The sequence below is a fragment of the Numenius arquata genome, chromosome 13 (genome assembly GCF_964106895.1).
Source record: "Numenius arquata chromosome 13, bNumArq3.hap1.1, whole genome shotgun sequence".
NCBI lineage: Eukaryota > Metazoa > Chordata > Aves > Charadriiformes > Scolopacidae > Numenius > Numenius arquata.
Genome location: NC_133588.1, coordinates 12,478,624 through 12,492,592, shown reverse-complemented (window position 1 = coordinate 12,492,592; position 13,969 = coordinate 12,478,624).

The following is a 13,969-nucleotide window of genomic DNA, read 5'->3' as shown; positions in this document are numbered from 1 at the left end:
ATATTTAAGGGAGCTTCCTGCCAGTCAGCATGGGTCTGTGATCCAGCGCTGCACGAGAAGACCCCTCTCAATGAAGGTATGAAATGGCACCTCGGTGCTCACTACAACCACCACCCCTGAGACAGCGCATCTAAAAGCAATATTATGGTCGTGTTCCCAAACAAGATATCAGTGTGTACGTGTGTCCGGAGATCAATCAGTCTATTGACTGACTATTGACTGCCTGAAATCCACTCCAGCAAGCCCATGATCTTTTTTTTTTCATAAACATAACAGCAAAACTACCTCAACCATGGTTTTTTCCCCCAAAATTGAAATGCAGAGATTCCAATTGAGCAAAACGTTCTGAAAAAATTGTGTTGATTTCACTGAATTGTTCTCGCCATCAAAAGACTTTTGAAGGTCACCACCTTTCTTTTTGACATTAAATGAAGCATTGCAGATAGATAATGCAATGTATTTCTTTATTTTAAGAAGTTCAAAGGTCATTAAGGCCTTCCATGTTGTACAAAAGGCTTAATTCACCGGAAGCCATTTTTCTCTCCCGATTGTTTGGAGCGGCAAGTGAACCAAACAATCCGTTATTCACACAGATCTACCCAGAAACGTGTTTCCCGTGCCCAAGCAGTCTATGCTTTGACTTAACAAAATAACTTTTCACCGCTCTGCTTTAAAATATTGAATTTGTCCATAAACCAAGAGCTTTGTGAGATGATCTGGGATTTGTAGGTACTTTCAGCAGGTGGGGACTAAGTTGAGGTGATGGGGTACAGAAGAAAATATGTTGAAATCTTTAGTGTCCAAAATTCAAGTCCATATTTTGTACTTTAAGCTCATGGCTCCAAGATGATGTTCTCAAAAGATACAGTAAAATAACAGAATCAGTGTGGTCTGACTATCTTCTGGTGAAATTGTCTATTTTTTAAGCGAAAGCTCTATTTTCCCACGATCACTTTGGAAAAGAACAACTTTCGGTGCTTTTGAAGAGACCTGCCTGAGCGTAGCTCACTATTCCTACATCCAGGCCGTCCAAGTTGCCCTGTGTAATACCAATGTTATTTCCTTTCTATTATAAATAGGATTTGGGTTGAATATGAATAAACTCATACCCATTGGTATGCTTTGTAACTCTAATCAGCGCTTTCCTGCAAAAAGAAAAAAAAAAAAAGAGAAGAATGTTTATCTGAAAAATAAAGAGGTGCTAATTTTATCTTGTGAAAGTGGATATCTCTTTACGTCCCTCCAACTTCTAGGGAGATAACCAGAATGTATTATATCATCTAAATCCAGAATCCTATGAGATCAAACAGAATAATGTATACATATGCCAAAGCTGATTGAAGTATTGCTGGTGCTCACTTCCGCTTCACTAAGTATGTGTTTCATTGATATACGTAATTTGCCACCGCCATGAAAGAAATTCAAAGTCCTCTGTTTGTGCCAGTTGATTTCTGTGATATCTGGAGGCTTTTAAAATAGGGATCCAAAATAGATGTGCCCTTGTCACCCCTGTGTTTAAGCTCTCTCCAACAGGAAATGGCACGGGTTCAAATTTTTTTATACTGGAAGCCACATGTAGCCAGATAAGAATCATGTCTTGTCTATGACTAAGCATTGACATTTAAATGTTTAAATATAGTCAAAATGATACATGGCGAACCCACCTGAGACTATTTTTCTTTGTCTAAAGTCCCACTTTCTAGCCTCTTGAAAGGGAAGGTGGAGCTCTCGAGGTTGTGACATGACGATGTTATGGTAAGGAAATGGAAGTTTGCTTTATTGTTGGTCTTCAAAGACGAGAGGAGGTTTTGCTACCGGTATTGCACCATCTCCAGCAGGAGAGGGTTTTATCCCTATCTTCTCCATCCCCACCAACAGGTTTAACAGGCAGGATGGAGGAAAGGCTTTCACTTTTGCCAAATCACGGATGTCGGATTCAACACGCTTGGGGAAAAAAAAAATTAAAAAAATGAGTGGTATTTCCTTCTAACTAGCCGTTTCTTCTAGAGGAAAGGGGCAGCTGGAGGGGTGAGGAGGGCTAGGATGTTTATGAAGTGTGCGGGGACTTTTGAAGGAAGCTCACTGAGGGAGGACAGATGGTTGGGGGAACTGGCAACGTGATACTGAGCCTTTCACTTCTAGGTCGCCCCGGTTCAAATGCAGCCTAGGTCAAGGATGGCACAGAGCCATCTCCAGCAAATGGCTATTTTGGTGCTGCATGAGAAAAATGGCTGGTGAGGCCCAGCTCCTCGCTGGCCGGGGACGGAGCTGCCTTTTTTCCTTCCTGGTCCGTTAGCAGAGATGTATGGGAAAACATGCAGGGATGTGCAGGCACAGACTCAGTGGCGTTGTCCAGGCACACGGTATCACTTCTCCAAGCCAAGACAAGGGGACACCATTGGATGCGGGTGTTGCTGTGGCCAAGAAGCAGCATCCCCAGAAAGGAGGCTGTGTGTCCACCTGTGACTGCCGGCCCCCAGCCACTGACTGCCAGTAAAGTAAAATACTTTTCCTATAAAGGAAAAATCTCCTTTTACATAGGTCTAATTTCTCAGAAAGTTCCCATGGACCAGCATCTTCTTTCTTTTCCTAGAAAGCAAGCAGAAAATCACTTTGGGTCACTCAAATACAATCTCACTGGAACTGTGGCCTCCACAGAAACATTCATTGCATGGTGGGAGATTACTCTGTGGTTTAGCCTCACTTTACTCTTACTCTTTACTTTCACTCTAAAATATCCAGGGCTTTGAGGAGTTTATTTGTTTCAGCCTTTTAAAGTTGCAAAATAATTTTTTCTTATTGCCCTTTGGGTTTGGATTTTATTGAGTCAAGATAAGAAACTATTTTATTAGCAATACTGTTATAGAGAAGGGCAAATCAGAGGAAAGGAAAGGAAAGGAAAGGAAAGGAAAGGAAAGGAAAGGAAAGGAAAGGAAAGGAAAGGAAAGGAAAGGAAAGGAAAGGAAAGGAAAGGAAAGGAAAGGAAAGGAAAGGAAAGGAAAGGAAAGGAAAGGAAAGGAAAGGAAAGGAAAGGAAAGGAAAGGAAAGGAAAGGAAAGGAAAGGAAAGGAAAGGAAAGGAAAGGAAAGGAAAGGAAAGGAAAGGAAGGAAAGGAAAGGAAAGGAAAGGAAAGGAAAGGAAAGGAAAGGAAAGGAAAGGAAAGGAAAGGAAAGGAAAGGAAAGGAAAGGAAAGGAAAGGAGGATTCCTTGAATAAAGAGGAGAAAAAAAATCCTACACAATTTTGTAAACCACTGAACAGTATAGGAATATTCCCAGATTTTCAAAGCAAAATTAGCTGTTTACAGAACACCTCTTTCTGCAAAAATGCTATTTGTATGCAAAAATTGGGATCTTACACCAATTCAAGTTCAGAAAAGTTCACTATGCAGTCACTTTTATTGAGACATTTGAAATAATAGGTCTCATGACTTAAATATGGTTTTGTGAATTCAGCAACACAATGGCATCCCACAGTGGCTCATCCCAAATTAAACTGCCACAGGACAGCCACAGCCAAAGGTAATTACACAGGACTTTGTGATTTGGGAGGGAAGGGATGCTGCTGGGCTTTCTGAGCTGAGGGACTGCATTTTGGCTGTTTAATATAGAAAATTACCAATCTAATCATGAGTTTATAGCATTTCTGACAGCTGGATGGTGTTTAATGTGAACTGGTCTTCCCTCAGACCCCACTGGTGCCTAAGACATTCAGGAATGACCACATCCCTGAGCATAACTAGGCAGATATATTAAGAAATTAGGCTGCCAGGAATTTGTATTTTTCTAAGTCTTGACCAGGCTGAAACCATTGACAAAAGTATCTGGTAGGAGAAGGAGTGATCATTCAACAAAACACAGGCAGAGAGATAAAGCTGATTCTGAAATAATGGGCAAGAAACTCAAAGCTTGACTTCTCACAGTTCTGGACTCCATCATTTCCACATACAGTGTCAGGCTCAACACCAAAACCATTGAAGTTTATGAAAGATCCCTTTAAGAATCATCCAGCTTTAAAGTTAATCATGGAGCTCCAGTACATCTCACTGCTACAACAAGCTATGGGTGACTGAAAAATACCCACCTTAATACTTAGCGTATATATTTTTTTTAAGGTCATCACTTTGTTGGTAAGAAGTTCATGTAAAGAGAAAGAAAAAAAAAGAGAGCGATCTCTAATCTGGCCTTGCAGGGGAATTTTTCTGTGCAAAGGGGGCATCCCACCAGCAGGAAGAGCTCCAGTTAAAATCCTGGCACAGCTCATTTGGTAATGATGAAATGCACAATCCTCAAAGACTACAAAGAAAAAGGTGACATAGCCAAGTTCAGGAGGAAAGGTGGGATGAAGCTCCAGGCAGAAGTAGGATGAGTGAGAGTACGGTTGGACAGGTACGGTTGGAAGAGCAAAAATGATCCAATTGGCATGTCCTTGTCTACAGGAACCACAACCTTCTGGACTGTGTTTCCCTTCTCCAAAGTAGAGGCTCAACTTGCTGGTAGGAGTCCAGCAGGCTGCTGTCATTCGAGGTAGGTCCTGCCAGACAGCTGACTGGTCGTATCCTGCACTTGAGCAAGGACCAAGACCCAAGCTCCTGTTTTCCATTGACTTTGGGGATGCACTGCAAAGTGGCATGAAGGCAGCACCTGAGATTCCAGGGTTTTGGCAGCCCAGCTGGGGACCAGGACTTGTGTCCATACCCACATTTCCAAGCGGTCAGTCCTTGCCAACATGTTATGGCAGCCCAGCTGACAGTTCTATGCATATTTCCCTCTTTTCAGTGGGAAAAGGAGTTCTCTGAAACATCCCTGTTGGCTCCAACATTTGGTATTAAACAATAGAGGAAAGATTTAAAACATAAAAAAAAAAAAATTAGAGAAGAATAAAGCTCAGGAAAAACGTTCCAGTTATTATAAGCTCACAATTACTGTTACAGAGAAGTTCTCAGGTTTAAGGAGAGAAAATAAAGCTACAGGACTCCAAGCCAAAACCCAAAATGCCTCCAGCAGGTCTTTACAGTTAGCCAACATTTATGCTTGAACAAAGCTAAATAATGGGATATGGGAAATACAAAATATTGCCAAACAAAGAAACAAAAATGCCTGCAGTGCTGAATTCCATAAATAAAATGCACTCCTTAGTGTAAAGCTGATAAAGATGATCTCCTGCCACAAGCTGTTTTACAGGCTGCATTTTCCTGCAGAAAGTTATCCACACAAAGAATTAGCTTTCTTATCCTTTGTTTATATGTATTGATGATAGTGTAAAGGCACTAAAGAGCTTTGATATGAGATTGTTACTTCTGAGTTGCAGAGACGCTGCAAAAATCTCCCCCAGAAGACAAGAAAAGTCCATTAATTGCACGGTACATTTTCCTGCAAGTTCATGCTAATTTGCTACTGCAACATTCATGCTGCTGTCAGTTACAAAATGCTCTGAGATGTCTGTAAAGATACTTTTTGTTTGTTTGTTTTTGTTAAAGCTATTTAATGTGTTGCCAAAACTAACTCAAAAGGCAGGAGGGATATTCTTCATTATCTTACCAATGTATAATACCATGATCCTTTTCTCCCTTATCAAATCAATGCACAAGAAAAATGGAAAATAAGATACACATGAAAAGAAGCAACAACTTTTTTAGTGTTTTGCTCATTTAAATACCTCTCATTTAAAAAAAAAAATCATATATGTACATATATATATGCATATATCAGGAAAAGGGAAAATATCTGCTGGCTCTTTTCTTGTGTAGGAAAAAGAAGCAATTGGAAGAAGCAAGTCTTGCTGCTATTACCCTCTCTGCAACACTTCTAAGGTTAAAGGAATAAAAATCCATCAATTTGTACAGCCTGACCTTGCAGTGTTGGTTTTTAGCTGAATTCAGATGTGCAGGATTAACCCAGCAAAGTTTACATGACATTGATTTAAAAGCTGTGTTACAGGACCTTCCAGCAAGTTACATTAATCGGAATCTTTAATCGGGCCTTGGGACGAAGAAAAAAGTTGCTTATCAGACGTGCAACATATGATAAACAGATGTCTGTGTGCATCAGATAAATATAAATGCAGCATGCATTGCTAATCACTGCAAGCCCACGGTTTGAGCAGCACCAAGGATGGGGCAGTGAGCTGTTCCTTAGCCACATTTTTGCTAAGATGAAGACAGGATGGAGATCTCTAAGTTGGAAATGTGATTTCTCGCCTCCAGTACACACTCAGGAATCACACAACAGCACCAGTCTGAGTTGGGTACTAACCCAGTTGCCATTTGGCAGCAAACTTGAGAAGAGTCCACGTGAATGGTTGGACCACTTGAAATAGGACAGTGGTTGGGGTGATCAGCAGAGACCCTGAGGGGTTTTACAGGAGAAAGACACACCAAGCAGGGAGTATGGCCCTGTAGCCTGGTGGTTGTGGCATTAGAGTGGGAGGGGAGGTGGCTTTGCCCTGGGTGTGGGGTTCATTGATGAGTTTTTCATTGAAGAGTTCTCCAGCAAAGCGCATTGGACAGAAACTTCATTCCAATTCTGTATTTTTAATTTTATTTTATTTTTAATATTGGCTGCTCTCACCCAACACCTCATCTCCTCTTCAGTTTGCAGTAAAATTTAAAACCCCATTTTTTTAATTTCTTTTTTTGTCTACCAGTTTTTATCTTGTATCTTCTTGTATGCAATTTCTCCTTTTTCTTACACCTTTTACACACCAGCCAGGCCATCCCCTTTACCAGGGTGCTTGGTGCCAGGCAAGGACCAAGAGGCATTGTCCTTGCTCTTGCCCGTGTCCTTGGTCTCCTGGAAAGTCCCATCCAAGCTCCTGTGACCCCGGCTGGAGCACACCCAGCGCAAACCAGTATCTCCAGGGAAGTTAGCTGTCAAATCCTAGCAGATCTCCCATGCAAAACACAATTTTTCAACTGCTTATCGCCTTGTTCTGCTGGGGCAGCTCTCGGCAGGGACGGGAAAAGGGCAAACAGCCGCTAGGAAAGCCAGCGCCTGCCAAATTCCCGATCATTTCCACAGCGCGACGGTGCCAGGATTTCACGCAGAAAAGCTAGCCACAGTTTTCGGAGGTGAGTTTGAAGACCCATTTCCTGAGTTATTAGGATTGGAATTCCCCAAAGAATAATAAGAATATTAAATCAGTCTGGGGTAAGAGACGCGCGTATGGAAGGATGTCACCCAAGGAGGTAAAATTTCAACCAACTTCTGAATAACCTGATAAAAGGTCTTAGAGTAGGAGTTTTTATCAACTTAATAACAGCATGGCTGCCTCATCCACCTAGATTATTCTCAACCCAACTGTTTTTAGTTTTAAATCTCCATGGATTTCTCAATGGTAATCTCCATTGTCTGTCCACAGACCTCTCTCAGATTCACCCCGAGCAGTGTTCCAGGATCCGTATCACAAGGGTTTACACATGGGAGCCAACTTGCAGATCTGAATTTGGCCTATTTCTTTGGAGGATATGCCGGGAGTAGCCTGTGATGTTGTTTGGTCTCTGGAGGCCGCCCAAATGAGAGCAGAACAAAGCTTTGATGCAAATGAAAACCTACCAGTGAGTACAGCTAAATAAAGAAAAAAATGATTATTTGTTATGGAAACCAGTGGAGGAAATCTTGAATTAGTCAGTGCATCTTGACCTCTCTTTGCCCTCCTGAAAAATGTGCATCTTCTTAAAGCGTTTGGACTTTTGACTGCCAAAAAGGAGAAACTGTGTGACATTTCCAGCCATCTGGTGCAAACCCCAAACATAATTTAGCAGGAAAAAATCATCCCAATTGTACAATATGTATTTTTTAAAAATGAGTAAAAATCAAGACTTCTGCAAAGCTAGATAATTTTCAGTGGCTAAGTCCAATCACCACACAGACAGGAAAAGGCTTGAGTTGATATTGTGAATGAACCATGTGGTAATTGTTTCCGTACATCCTCGTTAAGATGAAAAGCTACACAAATAAACAACAACAAAAGCTGCTATGCACCAATCAGAGGGTTATTCCAAAAAAAAAAAAAAAACCACCAAAAAAAAACCAACCAAAGAGAAAAACCTGGCTCCGAATATTTCCTCCCATGCTTCCTACCAGAAGGAGTATCCAATTGAACTGAGGCTACATGAGGTGGCATTGCACGTTTTGCCTTGCTCCCTGGGTCACATTTAGGCAGCAACAGTCTGGCATGAGTCTCGGCTCGGTATGAGTAAGCGGAAGGTGAGGAAGGACATGGAGAGGACCAGAAGTTACAGGGAAACACGACAATTAACACCGGAGAAACTGCCCTTGAGGGACTCAACAGAGTCATAATATGGAGAAACCTCCTCCGGAGTGGTGGATAATGATGCTGCCACCCACCATGTTTTACCGGCACGATGACGGGACACATCAGAAAGCTCTTTTTGAACTTTTGCAAGGGAAAGAACAAGGGTGACCTCCATCTGAGGGCACGAGGAGCACCAGGATCCCTTACCACAGCATCACAAGAGCCCCGGGGCACACTTCCCGACACAACCTTGTCCCCAGGATGGGGACCTCTCTAATTCGGAGCTGGAGATGATCCCCAGCTGACATCCACAGTACCCAGCCTGCTCTGCTGGCTGGGGGCTGCACAAAAGAGTTGTGTATTCCCCATAATTGTCCTCCTTATCAGTGTTGGTGAGTGTGCAGTAGTCTAAATCACACAGTCATGACACTACACATGGCTGAGCAGGAAGAGCCCACTTGGCCTGAGTTAGATTAGTCTAATCCCACCTCCCTTGTTCTGTCATAATACCCCTCCATCCCTTCACTCCCTATAAAAATATCCAGCTGTTGATTAAAATTAGTGAACTGTTGGCTTTAGGAATAGGGTTGGCAGCTTATTCTATGTATTTCCTAGATATCTCTGGATGAATTCCCCATTTACTTGGCGGCCCGATCCTGTGAACTGTCGAGCGCTCACGGCCGGGCAGTATCACCCCTTCCCTCTCTGCAGGCGTGTATAAATCAGGGGTGAACGGCTTCCTCCTGTTCGGCCCCAGCAACCTGCTCCAGGCATTCACATCTTCCCTCCACGGGTGTCAAGCTGCCTTTAGAAAGAGAAAAACAAACACTCCCCCGTCAACTGTTTGCTCTCAATAGTCCTACTCCTTTGAAAAGGCGACTAAAATAAGCTTCTGGCTCATTGCCCCCCCGCCCCCATTCCTCTGCCTCCAGCCTGTGACAGCCTGTGGGATGCTGGGGCAAGCCACCGCGCTCGGCATGCTGCAGCAGCACAGCTCCTCGGGAGCTGCAAAGCTCTCCCGTGCTGTATGCCCCGATAAGCAATCCCAAGCAGGCTGCAGAAAACCAGGATTTTGAGCAAGCTGCTGTGAAATGCTAAATATTTCCATGTCTGAGCACAGAGGCACAGATTTATATTACAGAGCCTTTGCTGTGGCAGTGATAGCTTAGGGGAAAAAAAAAAAAAAAAAAAAGAAAGAAAAAAATAGAGAGGGAATAGCCCATGCGGAAAGAAAACAGATAAAGTCATGGGTGCAGCTGGAGGAATGTTTTAGAAATGAGCATTCATTTTTTTATTGGTTTTCTTTCTGTGGATTCTTTCTGGAGGGCTTGGAGAAATGCTGGGAATCCTCAGCTGGTGCATGCTGCTGTCTGGCTTTAGCGTTGCTGGATCTATTTTCCACCAGCAAAGAATCTGCCTCCACCTCTGTGGAGTCCTTGGGACGGTCAGCGGGAGCATCTGAGTGTTCCTAGCAGGACTGTGGGACTCAGGACATCACCACCAGCTGCAGAGCTGAACCCAAAAGTAGCCGCAATCGTGCATTTACCAGCCATTTGTGTCTCAAATCCAGTGCGCAGTGGGCAAACAATCGGTCTCCATTACTCCATCCTGTCCTGAATGTGATCACTTCAGCCTAGCAAAGGCAAAGCAAACAGGCACCGCCCCACAGTTACCCTAAAGCAATTCATCTCAATTAAAACCCACTGCACTGGTCACCACTGTTAGGACCATCTTCCCTTCAACCTTCACCCAACCCAGAGATAGACTAATTCTTCCAGGAAATTGTTCTTGTATTTTAGTAGAACTTTTGCATTCATACTGATGTGTTTGAAGCACAGATCACAGGAACTCTAGCAAGAGTGCAAGGAGGACCAAGAAGCATTCCACAGGTCAGACCGGTGGTCACTTTTCCTGTTATGTAACCATGAAACCTTTATTAAAATTTTAGGAAGAGAGCACAAATTCTGCCATGGTCTATGAAGGAATACAATTGGTCTTCAAGAGAAGTTTTTGATTATTTCTTTGGATATCTTGATCACTGTGTTAAAAGCATAACCCAGAGAGCATTTGTGTACACGCATCAATCTATTGGAGCACCACGGAGAAAGTCAGGGCAGGAATAATAGTCAAAATATTTTCTTGGAGGTGTTCTTCCCCAGCTTTCCACTTTCTTCATCTACTTCTAGGTGCCTAAGGCATGCAGAACAGGTCAGTGATGGAGTTGGATTCAACCCACTGGGAGGTACTTGGGTGGCTCGGCGCACTCCTTAGGTTCTCTAAGCCTCTATTTCTCCAAGAGTAGCTCTGACCTCATGGGGTTATTGCCAGGACAAATCCATGGCAGAACAGTAATAGCTCAGTCTAGTAGAGAGGTGTAGGAGACCAGAGACTATACTCCTTTGCCAACAGAAAATAGACATCATATTTTAATCATGAAAGGGAGCAGGTGTGAGGAAGATGAGAAAGGGGTAGAAAAGGAAGGGAAGTTGCATAAATTAGATGCCACAGAGAAGAAACACCAAAAAAGAGACATGAGACAGTCAAACAATCTTTTGAGTGAACACAAGGATGTGAGATCTCCTAGGATAGCAACAGTGAAGGCACGAGCTAAGGGGAGTCCTCGTTCTGTGATTCTGTGAGTCAAGAGAAAAGACCCAGCAGCGCAGATGGATGGGGAAGGGCACATATTGGAGAAATCAGGTGAGGAGAAATTGAGCCTTTCAGACATGTCTGGGTGAAGAAGCCCCCAAAAGAGATTTCATCTGGATGCTGCCAGCCACATCCCCGCTGTGCATGACTTCAGCAGCTCCCTCCTCGCAGAAGGGAGCACAAAACGTCAAAGCATTTCGGGTTTTGTCAGGATTCCAGTATTCTGCTCATTGGATGCTTATTATTTTAGACCTCAAGCAATCTGGTTTTGGTATGTCATTAACTTATCAGCTAAACCTCTATTTATCTGCATTCACCAAGATCTGAAGTTGTGATGTTTATTCCCACCACTCTGTGGGCGGAGGGAGATCTGCTGTGAAGATTTTCCAGTAATTTCCTTTTTCTTCCTTTTTAACAAAAGCATTTGATGCAGCTGCACAACTGTCATCTGGTCTCTGGGTAGGAGAGGAGGGACAGCCGATAGCACCAGTCCCAGCATGAATCACATTCAAGCATTAAAACAATCTGATGGGCACTGAAATAAGCATCGTTTCCAAAGGTCTCCTGGAATTTGGTGCAGACATACTTTAGTCTCAAATATGAGGCTTGCATAGAAAACGGAACAGGCTTCTACCTCACACCCTTTCAAACCTGCTGAGATCCCTGGAAAGTGGACATCATCTCAAAAAATTGCTGTGATGCTACACAGTATTTAAAGAAAACGAAAAAGCCTCCTAAAACCAGAAGAGCACAATGGTGGTTTCCAAGCAATGTGGATTCCAAGACTTAGAGTGGGCATCTCAAAAGACAGAGGTGGTGATTTCTCAAGGAAAGAGTGCCAAATAAGTGTGCTAATCAATATGGGACCCCGGTAATAAAGGTGGGAAGGGAATGAGAAGCGAACTTGCGGTCGTGCTGATCAACATGAGAGGGCAGGGATGAAAAGGAAAGTCTCTAGCCCATGGAAGAGCTGGTTTTCCTTTCTGTTCTCCACTCAACCCAGCATGCACAGTCCTCTCAAGCTTCCTGGATTTGGTCAAATCAACTGAAATTTCTGCTTGCCTCCAGCAAGGGCAGCATGACCTGCAATATTGCTGGCAAACAACAGCAAGCCGCGCTGGGCAAAAAGAGCACAGCAAGGATTTGCAGAGTAAGTGCGTGCTGCTGCCTCTGGATCCTATCAGGTCCACCTCAAAACCCACAAAATAAAAGCTGAATGTGCAAAAAAAAAAATAAAAAATCAATGTAGATACTCATCTCTTTGTTCATCTCCTTCTACCTTACAGCAGAAGCGTGCTTGCAAATGCAACCTGCTGAAGAAAGGGAAACTGTGGATGGCATTTACAGGGCGTAGGTTAAGAGCTTTACAGGGCCCTTCCCAGCTCAGGGTGGATTTGAAAAGCCGTCGCTGATGCTCCCTTTGAGATCTGCGTGAGCAGGAATGCATGAAGGCGCTGCAAGATTTCACTTGATGGATGCAAGGGTGCGCAATGCCCATTGCTCTTCATCGCTTCTGGAGTTTCTCTGTTCCTCCACTTTGGATTCAAAACACCAAATGTAGCAACCGTGTTACCATAAACTGCCACATTTACCCCAAAACTTTCCTTCCATGATGACCGCTGGGGAGAACATGGCTATTTGGAGAATTTTTGGCCAAGATAATGTGGATATTCAGCCTGGATTTGACAACCATGTGCAAGAGCAAGTCTAGAGTCAATTTAGACAGAGGGGGACAATCTAAACAGCTTGTATTTTATTACCCTGATATGTTTAACTTTTTTTTGCCCTTTTTTAAAGACTGGAACTGTAAGATTTGCCCTTTGCAGCTGTATGAACTGTATGTTAAGAGTAATGGAGCAGTCTCAAATCCCTTTGTATTCTGGGGACATTTTTCCAAGGCATTTTGTCTTCGTAACAATACCCAGAGCTCCCTAAATTTTGGGAAGGTCATTTGTTTCCTAGTAGATAGATTCCCTTATCCAGAGCTTACTAGAGCCCAAACAACAATTTATAAACTCTAAGCTCCTTTCTCCTTCAAGATGAAGTGCTTTAGTGTTGAAGCCAAACTAAATCTTTAAATGGTATAAGAGGCATTTGGATTTTTTTTTTCCTACCCAGCTGACAGTAGGTTTACAGTTTATAATCTGGCCTTTGTAAAGGCATTTGTCAGCCTGTATATTTCATTTTAAAACGCGACCACCCATGAGGATGGACAGACAGGAAGCGTTTGTTCACTTGCACCAACAGCCCATTTGAAGGTTGGCTGCAAAATAACAGAATTTAGTCACAAAGGCAAACTTTTTTTTTTTTTTTTGGCATTATCTTGCTAGCATCTCATTTTAAAAAGCAGCCTTTGTTTATGGGAAGCTAGTCCTCCACTCTAAATTTGGAAATTCTACGTATTCTCCTAATCCTCGCATCCTAGCAAGGATGCTGGCGATGCATCTTTGGCCTCACAAAAGACAGATCTGCTTTTATCTTCTCTCACAGGGTCCCCAGTTTAACTGCCCCACCAAAGGAAGAAGAGTCTTAGCACTCAAGGGGCAGAGGGGAAATGTTCAACATAAGTTAACAATTTAGCAGGACGAGCCCAATTGGAAAGCGCTGCATCATTTTGCCCGTCATATTTTTTCAGTTGGGTTTCCATGTTTAGCAGAGGTTTGGAATGAGCAGTTGGGCCAAATGTTGGTTGCTTTTGCAATTCAGTAGAAACCTGTCCAACACGAAAGAGAAAGCCAAGAAATAGGACTGCACGTTAAAAATGAGTGGCCTCCACCTCTTAAGTAGATGCGTGCGTGCGTGTGTCTCCATGCCTGGGGCTGAAAGGGGAGAAAACAAGGCCAGATGATAGGGGCTCTTCCAGACAGTAACAGATAGAATATTGCATTCTTTCTCCCAGTATCACAAGTAACACTCACTTTTTATCTCTATTGCTCAAAGGTTTAAAGGGAGGAAATAGCACAGTTCCAGCAAGCGATAAAGCTTTCGGCTTTTTTTTTTTTTCCTTCAGTTGCAAAATATAACAATAAATAATGATTACCTAAAACACCCATGGCCTGGGATTTA